Consider the following 18,363-nt stretch of genomic DNA (forward strand, 5'->3'; position numbering starts at 1 on the left):
CTTTTTTAACTTCTCTCTTTTCTTCTGTAAAGATTTTTGTATCTCACCCCAATCAAAGTAGTTGTTATTCCTTGGTGGTGCTTCTCTTTTGAGTGGTATTAAGGTTGTTTGACATCTGTGACAATTCAGTCATGCCAGTAGGCTCTGATTTCTTTCTATATTATGGTTTCTCACCAAAGCATTATCTCATGAAGACATACATGGTGGTATTATTATCCCTATTTTAAAGATGCATAATTAGACTTGAGGAATATCTAATAACTTTCTAAATGTTACCAGGCCAGTAATGGCAGAGCTGGGATTTGAATCTGGACTGGCCTCCCCCAACATGTGTTGTTTATATCATGAGACACATTCCCTCAGAGCATTGAGCATTTCCATGGTCATTTAATTTGCTACCAGGGAATGGCCAACCTTGGGAGAATCTATTTTACAAGTTTAAGATATTTTATCAAAGCTCCTCTTTTGGAATCAATATTCAGATAGAAATTTTCTTATTCTTAGAATATCTCAAACCATGCCTAGTCATAACATTGTTTCAGTGATCACACTGGAGTTAAGGAGATGGACCAGGGCAGTGAAGGGATCCAGGAGGCTTGAGTGTTAGTACTGCCTTCCTGAAAAATGGCATCAAGGAAACCACTGAGAAGTGTGTTTGTTCTGTGGAAGTAACTTAGTTCCTTTGATTTTGGGCAAAAATTGGTTTCGACTACATTTTATTTATTTATCACATTCATTATAGAAATATAGGCCTTGATACTTGGGTTCATTTCTGTCAGAACTAAATAATTTCTAGGCTAGTAAAAAATTTGAGCATTACTATTTTTTAAAAAAATTTCTTTCTCCACCCCTCTCCCCCAGTTGTCTGTTCTCTCTGTCCATTTGCTTGCTTGTTCTTTGTCCGCTTCAGTTGTTCTCAGCATTACAGGAATCTCTGTCTCTTTTTTGTTACATCATCTTGCTGTGTCAGCTCTCCGTGTGTGGGGCACCATTCCTGGGCAGGCTGAAATGTCTTTCGCACTGGGCGGCTCTCCTTACGGGGTGCACTCCTTGCGCGTGGTGCTGCCCTACGCGGGAGCCACCCCTGTGTGGCAGGGCACTCCTTGCGCGCATCAGTGCTGCGCGTGGGCCAGCTCCACACGGGTCAAGAAGGCCCGGGGTTTGAACTGCAGACCTCCCATGTGGTAGACGGATGCCCTATCACTGGGCCAAGTTCACTTCCCTGAGCATTACTATTTTATGGACCAATTTATACAACTGTCAACGTTCTAGATGACATTTTTTTTTAATTTGTGGATTTTTCTCAGGAAACCCTATGCCTTAAAACCTCTTTTTTTTTTTAAACAGTTCATTACACATCTTTTACCCCCATGATATCCCTGGTGATTGTGTACAATGCATCCGGTTTCTCTTATTTTCATTACAAAGGACAAAAGGGATAAAGGCAGTGGAATTAAGAAAAGCCAAATTCTGGGAGAAATTGGCAGACAAAACTCAGTTACTGGTTTAGGAAATGTGCTTCTAAATCCTTGTTTGAATAACAGAACTGATGCAAAATTTTGGAAGATGTCTGATCCAGATTTTTTTTTTCTCCTTTGCACTTTTAGGTTTTCTGCTTTTTTGGTGAATGAAGATAGAAAAATGAAAGTTAGCAAAACTGTCAGTTTTTGGTTAGCTTCATATTGATCAGTTATTCTAGTCCATCTATGTTTGACATGTACTGCTAACTACTATTTAGAATATTTGAATATACAAATGAGCATTGCCATTGAAGTATAGTTGTGTGTATTAGTCAGCCGAAGGGGTGCTGATGCCAAGTGCCAGAAATCTGTTATGTTTTATAAAGGGTATTTATTTGGAGTAGAAGCTTACAGCTACCAGGCCCTAAAGAGTCCAATGTCATTTGCCATGTGTTGACACAAGATGGAGGGTGATACCTGCAAGGATTCATCCTTCCTTCTTCCTCTTCAGGCTGTGGTCTCAGCTTCTTCTAGTATCAGCTGTAGGTTGGAATAAGGCTTCTCTCTCTCCCCGGAACCTTCTCTCTTTCCTCACGAATTTGCTTCTCTGTGTGTTTACTTTGTGGGGCTCCAGCATGAAAACTCCAACTCTCTCCTCTGCTGTGTGTTTTCTCTCTGAGGTGGGGACTCAGCTTTCTATTGACATTGCCCAATCAAAGCCCTAATCATAATTTAATCAAGTAAAAGTGAAACCTCTGATGTTAATATAATGTAATACACCCAGAGGAACAGACCAGTTCACAAACATAATCCAATATCTATTTTTGGAATTCATAAATAATACCAAACTGCTACACCCAGTTTCTAAGCCTTGGGTAGATGTGCAAAAAATTATTGTCCTAGAGAGAGACACTCAAGGCTGAAAATGACCTTTGACAATCTTGTCATCTTTTCCAGGACTTGTTCAATATGTGTGTGTGCATACTTTCTTCATATCTTTAAAGTTGAGGTCATTTTGTCTTTTTTTTTTCCTTTCCCTTTCTGTTTTCACCTACAATATTTTTCCAACTCGTGTTCCATTTTCTCTGCTTTTTTGGTAGGCAGATACTTTTATAAACTAAGGGTTTTTGACAGGACCATTAGCTGGATGAACCCATGGTCAAGAGAATTGCCTAGTATCTATTTCCTTTGATAGAAAAGCTTTGGTTTTATACTTTGAATTGGAAGAAGGAGTTTGGTTACAATAAAGACTACAAAGATGAGGAGAGATAAAAATGATAAGGGGGTGCTGTTTTGTCTTTCTTGCCTTGCACAGCAGAATATTGTGTTCACTGGTGAATGTTAAGTTCACTGGTGAATGCAGTAATGGCCAGTAATTGCCGTAAGTTATCCCTTTCTCATTTTCAGGTTTAGGGATGTGGCATCTTTGTAATCTGGAAAATCCATTTAAGTAGCGTGTAAATGACTTCAGTACCTTCAACATGGAATTCATGGGGTTCTGGGTGGCCCAGGGCATTGTCCAGAAGCATTAGCACCTTAGGGTAATCCCTTGTTGGCAAGGTATTTCTAACCTCTGGCAGAAGACAACTTATGGAACCAGTCAAGGAAAAGTGCTTTGATCGTCCATGCTTTCTTTTTGAACATCCAGAAGATAGGCGACTGGTCCTTGTCCCTTTCCTTTCAAAGCTCGAGGGTTAGCAACTTTATATATCAGGGCTGTCTTTATTTTGAACCCTATGATATTGGCACAAAAGAGCAGGGCTACCCTATTCCTTGTGGCTTTAAAACCTGGGGATTGTTGTTCTTCTTGGCTGGTGTATGTCCTTTGAGACTTTTTCCAATATGGGACAGTTTCGTCAGCAATGAATTCAGTATCTGTTCTGGCTTGCAGCTTTTCAGTTCAATAAATTTCTTCAGAGTTTCAGGAAACTCCCTAGCTGCCTCTTGATCAGACGCTGCCATTCCTGTTACTTCTACACATAAGCTAAATGTTTTGTTGTTTTTTTTTTTAATTTCAAACCAGCTTTGGCTGGCCTGAAAATCTGTAGGGGGAAAACCTTTCACCTTCATTTTCCTTTATGGAATCATATAAGGACTTAGCCTTTTTTCATGTGAAGCCAAAGTCTACCTGATCCCAAAAGCATGATATACTTTCTAAGCAAGAGAGATGCAGATCTCCTGGTTTATGCAAATGCGTTTCAATTGTTGGTGTAGCTGCATGCAATATTGGCTTCCCAGATTTCGTTCTTTTTTTTTTCTTGATAAGCTTTACAGTGGACTCATTAACGCCATAATGACAGCCAACTGCAGCAGCCATTTTGCCTGAACAAAGCATATCTAACAATTCTACTTGTCCCTTCAAGTTTATCACTTTCCTTTGTTTCTTGGGGGCACTTCTGAACCATTAGGGATACCACGCTTGGGACCCATGGTTTTAATAGAGTTTATGGCATTTTAACAACACAAGCTACAAGAAGGTTGAGATGTAAAGATCACTGCAACATCACTGCGAGATGTCATGTGAGAGTTTGCCATAAACATGCTTGGCATCCCCAAACCAGTGCATAGAACTGCAGTTCTTTTACTACAAATTTAATTTTAAGAAAAAAAAAGTGTGTAACTGTTCATTTATGTTATTAAACAGTAAAATACATACTTACAGGTAATATTATACATAGTAGTACATAAACTTTGTGCATTTATAGATTACTAAGTCTTTTAAGATATCTTTACATTTCTAGCCTTTGTGTATTATCTGCTGGCTTTTACATTCTTTTTGCAATCCAATGTTTTACTTATTTTAACTTTAAAAAAGAAATTGTACATATTTGTGGTATTAAAAGATAAAATGTGTTATAGTATACAAAACTATACATATATTTTTTGGATTTCTGAGTTTTTAAACATTTTCTGTGTCATCCCCTGGACTTCGCTTGATGTTTACAGCTTCCACAAAACTCCCCCCAAATTCCTATTTAATTTCTTATGCCAACACATGATATATCAAAACCATGATGGGGAAAGTTATGATGTGAAAGGGATAACTGTACTCTTTTTGAAACCATTTGGGTTCAGGAATCAGGCAAAGTGTGATTTCATTTGTTATTCATACAAGCGAAGTATTGGCTTTATTCACGTTGTAATCTGGTGAGTGCCCATAATTGTGAAATGTCTAAGATTTTACCCTATGAGGCATGCTGGTAGAAGGCCTGAGACTCCTGTGCCAGAGACAAAAGGACTTTATTGTTCATCCTCAGCAGGCAGCCTGAGTTTTTTGTTTACAATGGTTCCCCTTGCTCCTCCAAATCTCATAGGTTGTTGTGGAGTGGCCCACATGGATGAAGGACATGCAGTGGGTTTGTGTCGCAGCTAAGGAACTCTGAACTTAGGAAATCCTAAAGTTTTACCTCAGAGGGAGACATTATCTTTCTTAAACTGCTCAGGAAATAAATCTGCCTTCTGTCCCTGGAGGAGACACTGTCTCTATCTTTCAAGCCCATTTGCTCTTCAAAAATCCTTAAAAAGATAGTCCAGAACAAGCTGTCAATATCTGGGCTTAGAAGACTTGAAGGAATATCAGTGATCCGTGAAGAGTTATCCCAACCAAAATATTCCTAAGAATCATATTTTTATAGTTATTACAGGTGAATTGCGCTTGGCATTAGTGGAGTAATTTTAAAATAGAGGAAGCATTTTGGGGGCAAGCTGTTCTTTTTGTTTCCTAAGTTATACACCACTGGGACTTTTCATCCTCTGTCCTGTAACTTGGCCATATTTCCCAGGGTGTTGTCTCTTCTTTCTTGTTATTCAGGCTCATCTGGAACAAATACTTAGGACCTGTCCATAATCTAATAAGTTCCAGCACCGGGATGTAAAGAAATGGCTTTAGACTAAATGTTCCAGTGTCCATTAAAGAATAGTGACAGGAACCAGAAGGTATCATATCCTGTCACTGTGTAATATGTTGGATCACTTCAGCAGATTAACTAAGGGAATAATGAAAACTCTGCGTGAATGAGTGAGTGTGTGTGACTGTGTGAGTGTGTGATGGAGTGATGGCAATTGCAGCCTGTATTCAGAAAGAGCTTGTATGCTTTTGATACCTTTGGGCTAGTGCAGCTCACTTGAAAGGCATTTTAAAGCTTTTATATCTGTTCTGTCATACTTTTAAGGCCTGCAAATGATAGCCCAAGCTTTTTGGATGGTGATTATCTTTGGTAAACATGAAATTAGCCTCAGAATGCCCTCTATAGTTTAGGTCATGTGCTCAGTATTACAAAGGCCTAAAGATTTTGTAGGTAGGAGGGGAAAAGAAACCAGTATTTTAATTAAATTTTGAAAACAAAATGAAAAGAGGAAAAGAACGTATATTTTACAGGTAGAACCTTTTAGGTCTTTTCATAACTAATCTGTTTGGAATTCTTTGGCTAAGGTAGAATAAATGTATTATAAGACAGGCTCTATCGAGCACAGTATTATTGTAGCTTAATCTGTCTGTCTGTGTCTCACATATCACTGTACCCAGTCAATACTCTATTATTGCAAGTTAAGTGGTTTGCTACAGTATTCTATGCACAGGATATTAGAAGCTGTGTTCCCTAATTTCCAAAGCAATAATGGTGTAAGCAGTATGCATTTTTTACTGTAAAAACTAACAGTTGCCTCCACAGAGTTAATGTTTTATTTAATATACCATTGATACCCAGGAGATTCAGTCATACATCAGAGCAAAATTAAATGTAAAATGTACTAAATTTTGGCAGAATTGGCTTTTCTTTGCAAAGACTGAAGTCTTCAGTTTTGCTTGGAATCAAACTTTGGTTTTCTCCTTGGTGCTTTTATTTAAATGGAGTGTTGCTTCCTGATTAAAATTGATTAAGAATAATGATAACAGTAATTCATAGCATTCTTTATAGCTCCTGGACACTGTGGACATCTTGCCTCTTTCTCTGCTAGCCACTTTTTAAGCAATAACTCTATCCGAGATACAGAAGAGGGTTCTGAACTGCACAACAGAGACTATATTGTGACAGATCATTCTCCTTCTAAATGGCTACATTTATACAGGTCAGGACTTCTGTGGAGGACAGATTTTACTGGGTGAATTGCTTATCTATTAATTTTACTCTAAATAGGAGGTGAGAAAGGACAATGGTTTCTTCCTCATTCAGAGACTTGGTTAAGGTCTGTTAGTTTCCACATACCAGACCCTGCCCATACCCGGGTGACAGGCGGGTTACTGGAAAGAGACACCAATGTTTCCTGCAACCTGAAGGTAGAATAGAGCTTCCCTTGGGGAATAGGAACAGGAAGTTCAAAGTTATTAAAGTCAAGTTTATACTCTCATCCCTTGTAATAGTTTCTTGGTTTCTCTATTTTGCTCCTCTCTGCACATCAACTTCATTCTTCTTTCTGCAGTTGAAATTTTTTCTGCATCTTTGCACATATGCATAATATGACAGCCTCCTAGAATCTCAGATGGCATCTTCTCAATTCCATTGACCAGTCCCACTCACTAAGAGCAGGTCAAAGGCTTGCAGGAATTGGGCTCCATTTAATAGTTAATAGGGAGTAATGGGATAGAAGCAATATGCAGAATATGTTTCTTGCCTAAAAGCACTTAAATTAAACAAATTTAATGGCAAAACAAATCATAGCCACAACCTGTAGGCCACATATAGTCTTTAAGCTTCCAGTTTAAGATCCCTTGATCAGTCTTTCTTAGGCCATTTTCAAAAATCAGGGAATAAAAATCTTCATCAGCAGGACTGGAGCACTAGGGTGAGACAAACGAGGTACTTATCTCAGGCATAAAATGAAAGGGGATGTCTAAAAATATAAATAATCAAGGTAAGTAATATATTAATGCAATATTTTTTAAAAACCTAAATTAATGAAAAAACTCCATGATGAACAAAATACAAAATTTTAAATAAAGACAGAGCATCATTATTGATTTCTCCTCTTGCCTTAGGCTTCAATATATGGCTCAGCACTGATATGTTCATCAGGTGTCTGTCTACCCGTAGTCCAGTCAGTTAGGGGCAGGGGACTAAGGCCTGTCTATGACCTCTGTGTGAAGGGCATCAATTCTCGGCAATAGGGATATGGGCTAGGCAAGTGTACCCTAAGAGGCATCTGCTGAGGGATGTTGGAACGTGATACTTTCTTCTGGAATATGGCTCCCAAAGATTAGGGCTATGCTCCAAACATTCTTAACTCTCCTTGAATAGCCTTTCTTGTATTTCTCATGTGTAAGTTAATCTTTGCTTTTTTGTTGTTGTTTGTTTTGTTTGTTTAAATCTAGTTATCTTTGGATGGTTGTGTCAAAGTATAAGAGCAATAAAGTGAGTTAAAATTTGTCACTGACTTCTTATTCCAAGTAAATTGCCACAAGAGTAGTTTTATGCAAAACTGAATTAATCATCAAAAGAATGACTAAAAGATTTAACTTGAAAATGTGGGTTGGGTGTTTAACCATTTAGGAAACCCCTGGGACCTGACCAATAATTACTCTTCTCATTCGAAGACCAAAACATTTAGCATACAGCTTTTCTTTCCCTTCTAAAATCAATCAGAACAGGGCACTTTGTATCTTACTGAGGTCAATCAAAATGTTGTGCTCAGTTCTTCGTCTAAATGTAAATCTCCTAAAGACATTTTTCAGAAAGAACTGTCAAATTATTAAGTGATAGGAATGTTGGGTAGAGAAAATAAATTTCTCCAGACATTTCATAGGATCCAAAGAATTAGGGAATGTTTTCTCCTCCATCTCCTCAAAGGCTGTTTTGATTTTGATGTTCAAACACCATATTCGAGAAATTTTTAACTGTGAATATAATTCTGAAAACACTTTGAGTCTTGACAATAGCTGTCCTGGGCAGCCTCATATCAAGCTGGCAAAATAGATCATGGAAAATTAGGGAAGTATTTTTGTTTTCAGAATGCTTTCTATGCAATTCCCCAGAAACAGCTCAAAAAGATAGATACTCTTTTCTAAAAGGTTGCTGGTTTAGCACTTCTCAACTTATAAAGGTTGGAATTTCCCACTGGCCCAGAAGAGAGATTTGTATCAGTTACTTTAGATTCACTTAATAGCACATTTGTGTCTGAGATGAAGTGTGAGTCCCATCAGACAAGTAAGATTGTTCTTAAAAATTGGCCTCCTTCGCCCTTCTCTTCTGTATTCTCAGATCTAAAGTAGACTCTCCTAAATGTTCGTCCACAGGCAGATATGACATCTCATCTTAAAAGACCAACAATAGCTGCTCTTTCTCTTTGTGTCGAGCATGGCTGGATGTACAGCGAGTGTATTTATAAAGACTGGTGATTTTTCAGTTCCTTAAGTGAAGGCCTAACTTTAGTTCCCCTCCATCCCCTAGTCTACTGGTATAGATCTCAGTGAGGCTGAGGAAGGTGGCAATGCATGGAAAAGTATGAGGAAGGTTTATACAAAACACAGCCGAGGGAAACTTGCCTAGTCACTGTGGTCTCTGTATTCATTGCATTTTGTTCTGCCTCTGTCATGGCATTATCATTTCTATCTTGTTTTGCTCTTAGGTCTTATCTCCCCTACTAGCTTATATGCTCCTTAAGGGCATCTTTATATTCTCAGCCACCCCTTCTATAATCACATGTGTATTAAGGTCACTCAGAAGCATTTCAAATGATTGAAGATGCTGAAGGTATTCAAATTTGTCAAAAGTCCATTTAGGGGAAGGAGAGGACTATCATTTATTGAATGTTTGTGTCAAGCATGCATTTTTCCCCCTGTAAATCCTCATAATAGTTCTGTAAGAAAGATACAATTATTCCTGTTTTTCAAACACATGGAGAAACTGAGGCTTTTATAGATCATAAGTAAATTATGCAGCAACAGTAGAGTCAGGTGAACCCGGTTTCTAAACCAAGTTTACCTGGCACAAAGCTGATTTCATTAGACGGGGCTGCATCTGCAATTAGAGCTGTGGCTCTGGACTCAGATGCCCAGGTGGTGAGGAGGCATGGAGGGCTGGGGACAAAGAGACCCTATTTTCAAACCCTTCTTTTTTTTTTTTTTTTGTTTTTTTTTTTTTTTGTTTTTGTTTTTTTTTTGTTTTGTTTTTTTTTAATTTTTTTATTTTTTATTGACTTTGTAATAATATTACATTAAAAATATATATGTGAGGTCCCATTCAACCCCATCCCCCCACCCCCCCTCTCCCCCCCCCAACAACACTCGTTCCCATCATCATGACACATCCATTGGATTTTGTAAGTACATCTTTGGGCACCTCTGCACCTCATATACATTGGTTCACATCATAGCCCATACTCTCCTCCATTCCATCCAGTGGGCCCTGTGAGGATTTACAATGTCCGGTGATTGCCTCTGAAGTACCATCCAGGGCAGCTCCATGTCCCAAAGATGCCTCCACCTCTCATCTCTTCCTGCCTTTCCCCATACCCTTCGTCCACTATGTCCACTTTTCCCATTCCAATGCCACCTCTTCTATGTGGACATTGGATTGGTTGTGTCCATTGCACCTCTATGTCAAGAGGAGGGTCAGATTCCACCTGGATGCTGGATGCAATCCTCCCATTTTCAGTTGTAATCACTCTAGGCTCCATGGTGTGGTGGTTGTCCTTCTTCAACTCCATCTTAGCTGAGTGTGGTAAGTCCAATAAATCAGATTGTAGGTGCTGGAGTCTGTTGAGGCTCAGGATCTGGCTATCACATTGTCAGTCCAGAGATTCAAATCCCCTAAATATATCTTAAACCCCAACATTAACTGCACCTCCAGCACATTGGCATGAAAGTCTTATGAAGGGAGATCCCATCTGAGTCCAGATTCATCACACATAAACACCATTTCCAAAGAGGGGCCATCTGCCCTGGTAGTTAACCCCATCGGCCATGACCATAACTCCCGTGGGTCTCTTTAGCCCTCAAAGGAACCAATATCTGGGGGTTGTATCTGCTTTATCTGTCTCTCTGACTCTGCTCAGTTGTGCATGAGGGCAATCCTTCTGCCAGCCTCCAGACTCTTTTTTAGAAGCTCGTAGCCATATAAACTCATTTCTCCTTTCCATTTCCCCCTTACTTTAGGTCAAACAGCATTTTAAAGTCATGGTATTTTATGTAGACATGGATATTCTGCTGATCCGCATTGAACCTTCCGTATAAGGTCATTTTCCAGTTGCATCATCAGTTGGTAGTTGATAGTGGTCCCTCGTTGCCAGGGAGGCTCATCCCCGGGTGTCATGTCCCACGCTGGGGGGAAGGCATTGCATTTACATGCTGAGTTTGGCTTCGAGACTGGCCACATTTGAGTAACATGAAGGCTGACAGAAGGAAATTCCCAGGCACAAAGTTGCTCTAGGCCTTGTTATTATTTTGGGTTTATCAGCTCACAAGCATAGTCATTAGTATCAGGGGCTCACTGTTGAACCCTCACTCCCTCCCGGTCCCCACCACTGTACCTGGGAGACTGTCGCTGCTCCCCTAGGGACCACGACAGAGCACCACTGGCCGGGAACCCAGTACCCCCCCTACTGTGGTTTTTAATTGTTGCCACTATGAGTATATCCAAACATTACCATGCACCCTGGACATATGTTCTGTACAGCTTCCTGTCAGTCATATATCATCTGTCATTGTTATCCCATACCAGTATCCCTCCATTGCCATTGTTGAAACACTCTGTGATCCAGAACTCCCCGAAATTTGAAGCCCAATATAATGTCATGGTCCCTTACTAGGGAATGGCATATAGCGATGAGTTTAAAGGATAGATAAAGAACTTGGATAAAGTTAGATAAAGAACTTAGATAAAGAATGTTGACTTGAAAAAATTCCACATCCTATTTTTTCTTTCCCCCCCCCCCCCCCAATTATTCAGCTTTTCTTCACAGGAGTCCTAGACCACAGCAATGTATATATATAATATACAGCACTCCCACACATCCACCAGAAAACCTTTTCCCTTCCACAGTGATACTCTTACGCCCTATTCATATCATATTTACTTAAAGTGATGTACAGAGTCTGAGACATTAGCTTTCTAACAAGGTGACATCTGTATTTACATTATGGTGCATACTTTAGGATACACAGTTCTTTACATTTTTAGTTATCCTATGTTTTACATTATGGTTTACATTATCAGTCTGTCATCTCCTATATGTCATCCTTGTGTACTCTCAAGAAACTCCTCTCTTACCCCCCATTTACTTTGGTTCCACACATTTAACGTCCATTTTCCCTTCCACCTTAGTGCCCTCAGTGATAGCCAACCTCCGTTTCCTGAGGAGCCACTTCCAGAGATAGATGGAATAGTGTTCAGGGCCTAACTTGCTCAACTGCCCCAATGCCCTGGGAGCCACCCTTTCTCTCGAGGGATACAGTTCCCTCTATTGGATGGCATTAGTCCTCCCCAGGATGTGGGTCCACCCCCACTCTCACTACTTGGGTTTCTACCCCATGGTGTCACCCACTCTGGCAGAATGAGCATTTAGACATTCCCCAGGAGCCCGTCCTGCATCAGACCCTCCCCTCCGAGCATTCTAAACAGGTAACCCTCTTTATTATATTTTGATATGATTTTCTCGGCATTTTACTCTCCACCAACACCTGACCCTCTCCTGGTTCGTATGCTACCCCTCCCTCCCCCCACTTTTGGGCAACGTTACCCACCCGTCCCTCCCCAGCCACCCTCAAACCCGCAAAGCCCCAAGCAAAGGCAACCCCTTGCCCCCCTTTTATCTCTTCTTTGTGTTCATACTTACCACCATCTCGTCTTAAATTCCACCCCTGCAGACATCGGCTCATATCCTTCCTCCACCCTCCGATTTCCTGCAAGCCTATCGTTCAGTCTCTTGCTATCTAGGGCAGCTTGGTTATTTCATATCATTGAGGTCATGTAGTATTTGTCCTTCAATGTCTGGGTTACTTCACTCAACATAAGGTTCTCAAGATTCATCCATGTTATCACATGTGTTTGTAGTGTGTTTGTTCTTACAGCCGAGTAGTATTCCATTGTGTGTATATACCACATTTTATTGATCCACTCGTCTGTTGATGGGCATTTGGGTTGATTCCAACTTTTGGCAATAGTGAACAATGCTGCTATGAACATTGGTGTACATATATTGGTTTGTGTTCTTGTTTTCAGTTCTGCTGGGTATATTCCCAGCAGTGGTATTGCTGGGTCATATGGCAAATCTATGGCTAGTTTTTTGAGAAACCGCCATACTGTCCTCCAGAATGGTTGGATCCTTCTGCATTCCCACCAGCAGTGGATGAGTGTTCCCCTTCCTTCACATCCTCTCCAGCACTTGTATTCTTCTGTTTTTTTCATAGCTGCCAATCTTATGGGTGTAAGATGGTATCTCATTGTAGTTTTGATTTGCATTTCCCTGATAGCTAGAGATTTGGAACATTTTTTCATGTGCTTTCTTGCCATTTGTATTTCTTCTTCGGAGAAGTGTCTGTTTAAGTCTTTTTCCCATTTTTTAAATGGATTGTTTATCTTTTTATTTTCAAGATGTAGGAGTTCTTTATATATGCAAGTTATAAGTTTCTTATCAGATATCTGATTGCCAAATATTTTCTCCCACTGTGTGGGCTCCCTTTTTACTTTCTTGACAAACTCCTTTGAGGTGCAGAAGGCTTTAATTTTGAGGAAGTCCCATTTATCTATTAGTTCTTTTGCTGCTCGTGCTTTTGGTGAGATATTCATAAATCCATTACCTATTACAAGGTCCTGTAGATGTTTCCCTACACTGCTTTCTAAGGTTTTTATGGTCTTGGCTTTTATATTTAGGTCTTTGATCCATCTTGAGTTGATCTTTGTATAAGGTGTGAGATGGTAATCCTCTTTCATTCTTCTACATATGGCTATCCAGTTCTCCAGACACCATTTGTTGAATAGGCCACTCTCTCCCAGTTGAGAGGGTTTGGTGGCTTTATCGAATATTATGTGGTTGTATATGTGAGGTTCTATATCAGAGCTTTCAATTCGATTCCATTGGTCTATATGTCTCTCCTTATGCCAATACCATGCTGTTTTCACCACCGTAGCTTTATAGTATGTTTTGAAGTCAGGTAGTGTGATTCCTCCAATTTCGTTTTTCTTTTTCAGTATGTCTTTGGCTATTCGGGGTCTCTTTCCTTTCCAAATAAATTTCATAGTTAGTTTTTCTAGTTCCTTAAAGAAGGCTGCATTGATTTTTATTGGGATTGCATTGAATGTGTAGATCAATTTTGGTAGGATAGACATCTTAATAATGTTCAGTCTTCCTATCCATGAACAAGGAATAGTCTTCCATTTATTTAGGTCTTCTTTGATTTCCTTGAACAATCTTGTATAGTTCTCAGTGTATAAGTTCTTTACCTCTTTAGTTAAATTTATTCCTAAGTATTTGATTTTTTTATTTACTATTGTGAATGGTATTTGTTTCTTGATTTCCTCCTGATCTTGCTCATTATTGGTGTACAGAAATGCTACTGATTTTTGCGCATTGATCTTATAACCTGCGACTTTACTAAACTCATTTATGAGTTCTAGAATCTTCGTTGTAGATCTCTCAGGGTTTTCTATGTATAGGATCATGTCATCTGCAAATAATGAAATTTTGACTTCTTCCTTTCCAATTTGAATGCCTTTTATTTCTGGTTCTTGCCTCAGTGCTCGAGCAAGTACTTCTAAGACAATGTTAAATAGGAGCGGCGACAGTGGGCATCCTTGTCTTGTTCCTGAGTTTAGAGGGAAGGAGTCTAGGATTTCTCCATTGTAAACAATATTGGCTTTAGGTTTTTCATATATACTCTTTATCATGTTCAAAAAATTTCCTTGTATTCCAATCATTTGGAGTGTTTTTATCAAGAAAGGGTGCTGTATTTTGTCAAATGCTTTTTCTGCATCAATAGATATAATCATGTGATTTTTTTCCTTCAATCTGTTTATATGGTGTATTACGTTGATTGATTTTCTTATGTTGAACCATCCTTGCATACCTGGGATGAATCCCACTTGGTCGTGGTGTATAATTCGTTTAATGTGTTGTTGAATACGATTAGCAAGTATTTTGTTAAGTATTTTTGCGTCTAGGTTCATTAGAGAAATTGGTCTGTAATTTTCCTTTCTTGTGATGTCTTTGTTTGGCTTTGGTACTAGGGTAATGTTGGCATCATAGAAGGAGTTGGGTAATGTTCTTTCTGTTTCGATGGTTTGGAATAGTTTCAGCAGGATTGGTGTCAGTTCTTTCCGGAATGTTTTATAGAATTCACCTGTGAAGCCATCTGGCCCTGGGCTCTTCTTAGTTGGGAGATTTTTAATAACTGATTCTATCTCTCTGCTTGTGATTGGTTTGTTAAGATCATCAATTTCTTCTTTTGTCAATATGGGCTGTTTATGTGTTTCTAGGAATTTGTCCATTTCCTCTAGATTGTCATTTTTGTTGGAATATAGTTTTTCAAAATATCCTCTTATGATAGTCTTTATTTCTGTGGGGTCAGTGGTGATATCGCCTTTCTCATTTCTTATTTTGTGTATTTGCATCTTCTCTCTTTTTTTCTTTGTTAGTGTTGCTAAAGGTTTGTCAATTTTGTTAATCTTCTCAAAAAACCAGCTCTTGGCCTTGTTTATCTGTTCAAGTGCTTTCTTATTTTCTATTTCATTTAGTTCTGCTCTTATCTTTGTTATTTCCTTCCTTCTTCTTCCTGTTGGGTTACTTTGTTGTTGTTTTTCTAATTCCTTCAAATGTGCAGTTAGTTCTTCAATTTTTGCTCTTTCTTCTTTTTTGATATATGAATTTATGGCTATAAACTTCCCTCTCAGTACTGCATCCCATAAATTTTGGTATGTTGTGTTATCATTATCATTTGTTTCAAGGTAGTCATTGATTTCTTTTGAGATTTCCTCTTTGACCCACTGTTTTTCTAAGAGTGTGTTGTTTAATTTCCAAATCGTGGTGTGAAATCTGGGCTTCGTTCCCTTGCAAATCTCCAGCTTGACTCCACTGTGGTCAGAGATAATGTTTTGTATGATTTCAATCTTTCTGAATTCGTTTAGCCTTTCTTTGTGGCCTAGCATATGATCTATCTTGGAGAATGATCCATGTGCGCTTGAGAAAAATGTATATCCTGCTGTGTTTGGGTGTAGCGATCTATATATGTCTATTAGATCGAGCTCCTCTAATATACTATTCAGATGTTTTGTGTCTTTGGTGATTCTCTTTTGAGATGTTCTGTCCAGAATTGATAGTGGTGTATTAAAATCCCCCACTATAATTGTAGATGTATCTATTCTTTCACTTAGTTTTTCCAGCGTTTGCCTGACGTATTTAGAGGCACCCTTGTTAGGGGCATAGATATTTATGATTGTTCGATCTTCTTGACAGATTTTCCCTTTGACTAAAATGTAGTATCCTTCTTTGTCTCTCACAATTGTTTCACATTTAAAGTCTATTTTGTCTGATATTAATATAGCTACTCCTGCCTTTTTTTGGTTATTGTTAGCTTGTATGATTGTTTTCCAGCCTTTCACTTTCAATCTCCATGCGTCTCTGGGTCTAAGATGTGTCTCTTGTAGACAGCATATGGATGGGTCATATTTCCTTATCCAGTGTCCCAGTCTGAATCTTTTGATAGGTGAGTTTAATCCATTGACATTCAGTGTTATTACTATCAAGGAATTATTTGTGTTAGCCATATTTTGATTGGATTTGTGTTTGTCATATTTTGTTTGTATATTTTTTTTTGTCTTTTTTGTTGTTGTTGTTGGTCTTATACTCTCCTCCAACTTTGCCTTTCCTGTTTTTTCCTTTCTTCCTGCAGAACTCCCTTTAGAATTTCTTGAAGGGGAGGTTTCTTGTTGGTATACTCTTTCAGTTTCTGTTTGTCTGCGAATATTTTGAACTCTCCATCATGTTTGAATGCTAGTTTAGCTGGATAGAGTATTCTTGGTTGGAAATTTTTTTCCTTTAGTACCTTGACTATATCATACCACTGTCTTCTTGCCTCCATGGTTTCAGAAGAGAAATCAGCACTTAATCTAATTGAGCTTCCCTTGTATGTGATGGTTTTCTTTTCTCTTGCTGCTTTTAGGATCTTCTCTTTGTCTTGAGCATTGGATAATTTGACAAGTATATGTCTTGGGGTGGGCCTGTTGGGGTTTATGACTTGTGGAGTGCGCTGTGCTTCTTGGATATGTACATCTGTCTCTTTCAGTAGATTTGGGAAGTTTTCAGTCATTATTTCCTGCAACACTCTTTCTGACCCCTTTCCCTTCTCTTCACCTTCTGGAATGCCTATAATACGTATGTTTGAGCGTTTTGCATTGTCATTCAGGTCCCTAAATCCTAATTGGATTTTTTCTATCTTCTTATTGACCCCTTCTACTATCTGTTTGATTTCTGATGTACTGTCTTCCACATCACTAATTCTCTGCTCTGTCTCTTCTAGTCTGCTGATATTTGCTGCAAGTGTATTTTTGATTTCTTGAACTGTGGTGTTCATTCCCATCATATCTGTTATGTTTTTGCGTATGTCTGCAATTTCCCCTCCAAGTGATGTCTTCATGTTGTTAACCTCTTTCATTACTGCATCAAATTTGTCGGTGATAAATGTTCTGAGATCTTTCATTGCTTGTGCCAAGTTTTGCTCCCCTTCGTGATTATTGGTTTGTTGATTGGATTCAGCCATGTTTTCCTGATTATTGGTTTGGTTCGTAGATTTTTGTTGCTTTCTGGTCATCTCTTTATTTTGACGAATTTAATCAGTTCCTTAGCTTCTTTGTCTGCTCTTGGAGGTTAATTAGTTGTTATTTTTGCACAGGTGTTATATCTTCTCTTTGTCACTTTTTTCTTCTTATTCTAGTTACTTGTTGTTGGTTAAGTTCACTTTAGAGGAAAGTATTAGTGTTGGGGAAAGGCAATTGTGTAAGCAAGGGAAAAGTGTAAAGTTGTATTGGTGATGTATGTTAATAAAGCAGGAATATGAGATCTGGAAGGATGGAGGTTAGATTCATGTAGATTGTATAGAGTTATAGCTGTAGGTAGAGTACCTTTTATGAAGTTGATGACTGAATTTGGGAGGAATATGGTATGAACTACACAGCTATTGTTTTCATGAGAGAGGGAAAAAGAAAAGAAAGGTAATAGTTTCAAGAGTGGATAATAGACAGAAAGCAGAACAAAGGTATTTAGAAATTAAGAGTTAGACACTTTGTGGATCAAAGAACGGGAGGTGGGGGGTGGAATATAGGAGAGACAGTAGATGATAGTGGATATCAAGATGCAGGGGAAGGGGGATAGTGTAGGTAGCCTAAATCAGTTCACACAGAAATGAGGCAGTGGAGGATGGGAAAACCCAGCAAATGTGAGGTGTTCCCTGTAGCACCTATTGTATACTTGAATTAAAGTAAAAATAAGTGGAAGATGAGGGACAAGAGGGAAAGAGAAAACCGAAAAAAAAACAAAAAAAAAAAAAACAAAAACAAAAAAAAAAAACAAACTAATTATAATAGAGAAAAAAGAAAGGCAAGAAGAAAGGAAGAAAGAAAAAGAGGATGGGCAAACGGTGGGGAACGGATAGGGAGAAGAGAGATACAGGTACACACGTGTCACAATTGCAACACTATCTAAAACAACAACTTCCCCCCGCTTTGCCCTAAAACCCCCCCGTCTGTCTGCCCAAATGGGTCTGCAAGCACCTCCCTTCCCACAAACCCCCAATAGGCCGCCCAGGGCCCACGAACTCCCCAGTACTGCAGATGCTCAAAAAAAAAAAAAAAAAAAAAAAAAAAAAAAATTTAAGTAAAATTAAAAAACAAACAAACAAACAAACAAACAAAAAAAACCAAAAAAAACCAGAAACCCCTCCGCAGGCCCGGCTCCGCCCGCCGCGGAGGCTTGGACCGGC

The sequence above is a fragment of the Dasypus novemcinctus genome, chromosome 2, assembly GCF_030445035.2.
Source record: "Dasypus novemcinctus isolate mDasNov1 chromosome 2, mDasNov1.1.hap2, whole genome shotgun sequence".
In the NCBI taxonomy this organism is placed as follows: Eukaryota; Metazoa; Chordata; class Mammalia; order Cingulata; family Dasypodidae; genus Dasypus; species Dasypus novemcinctus.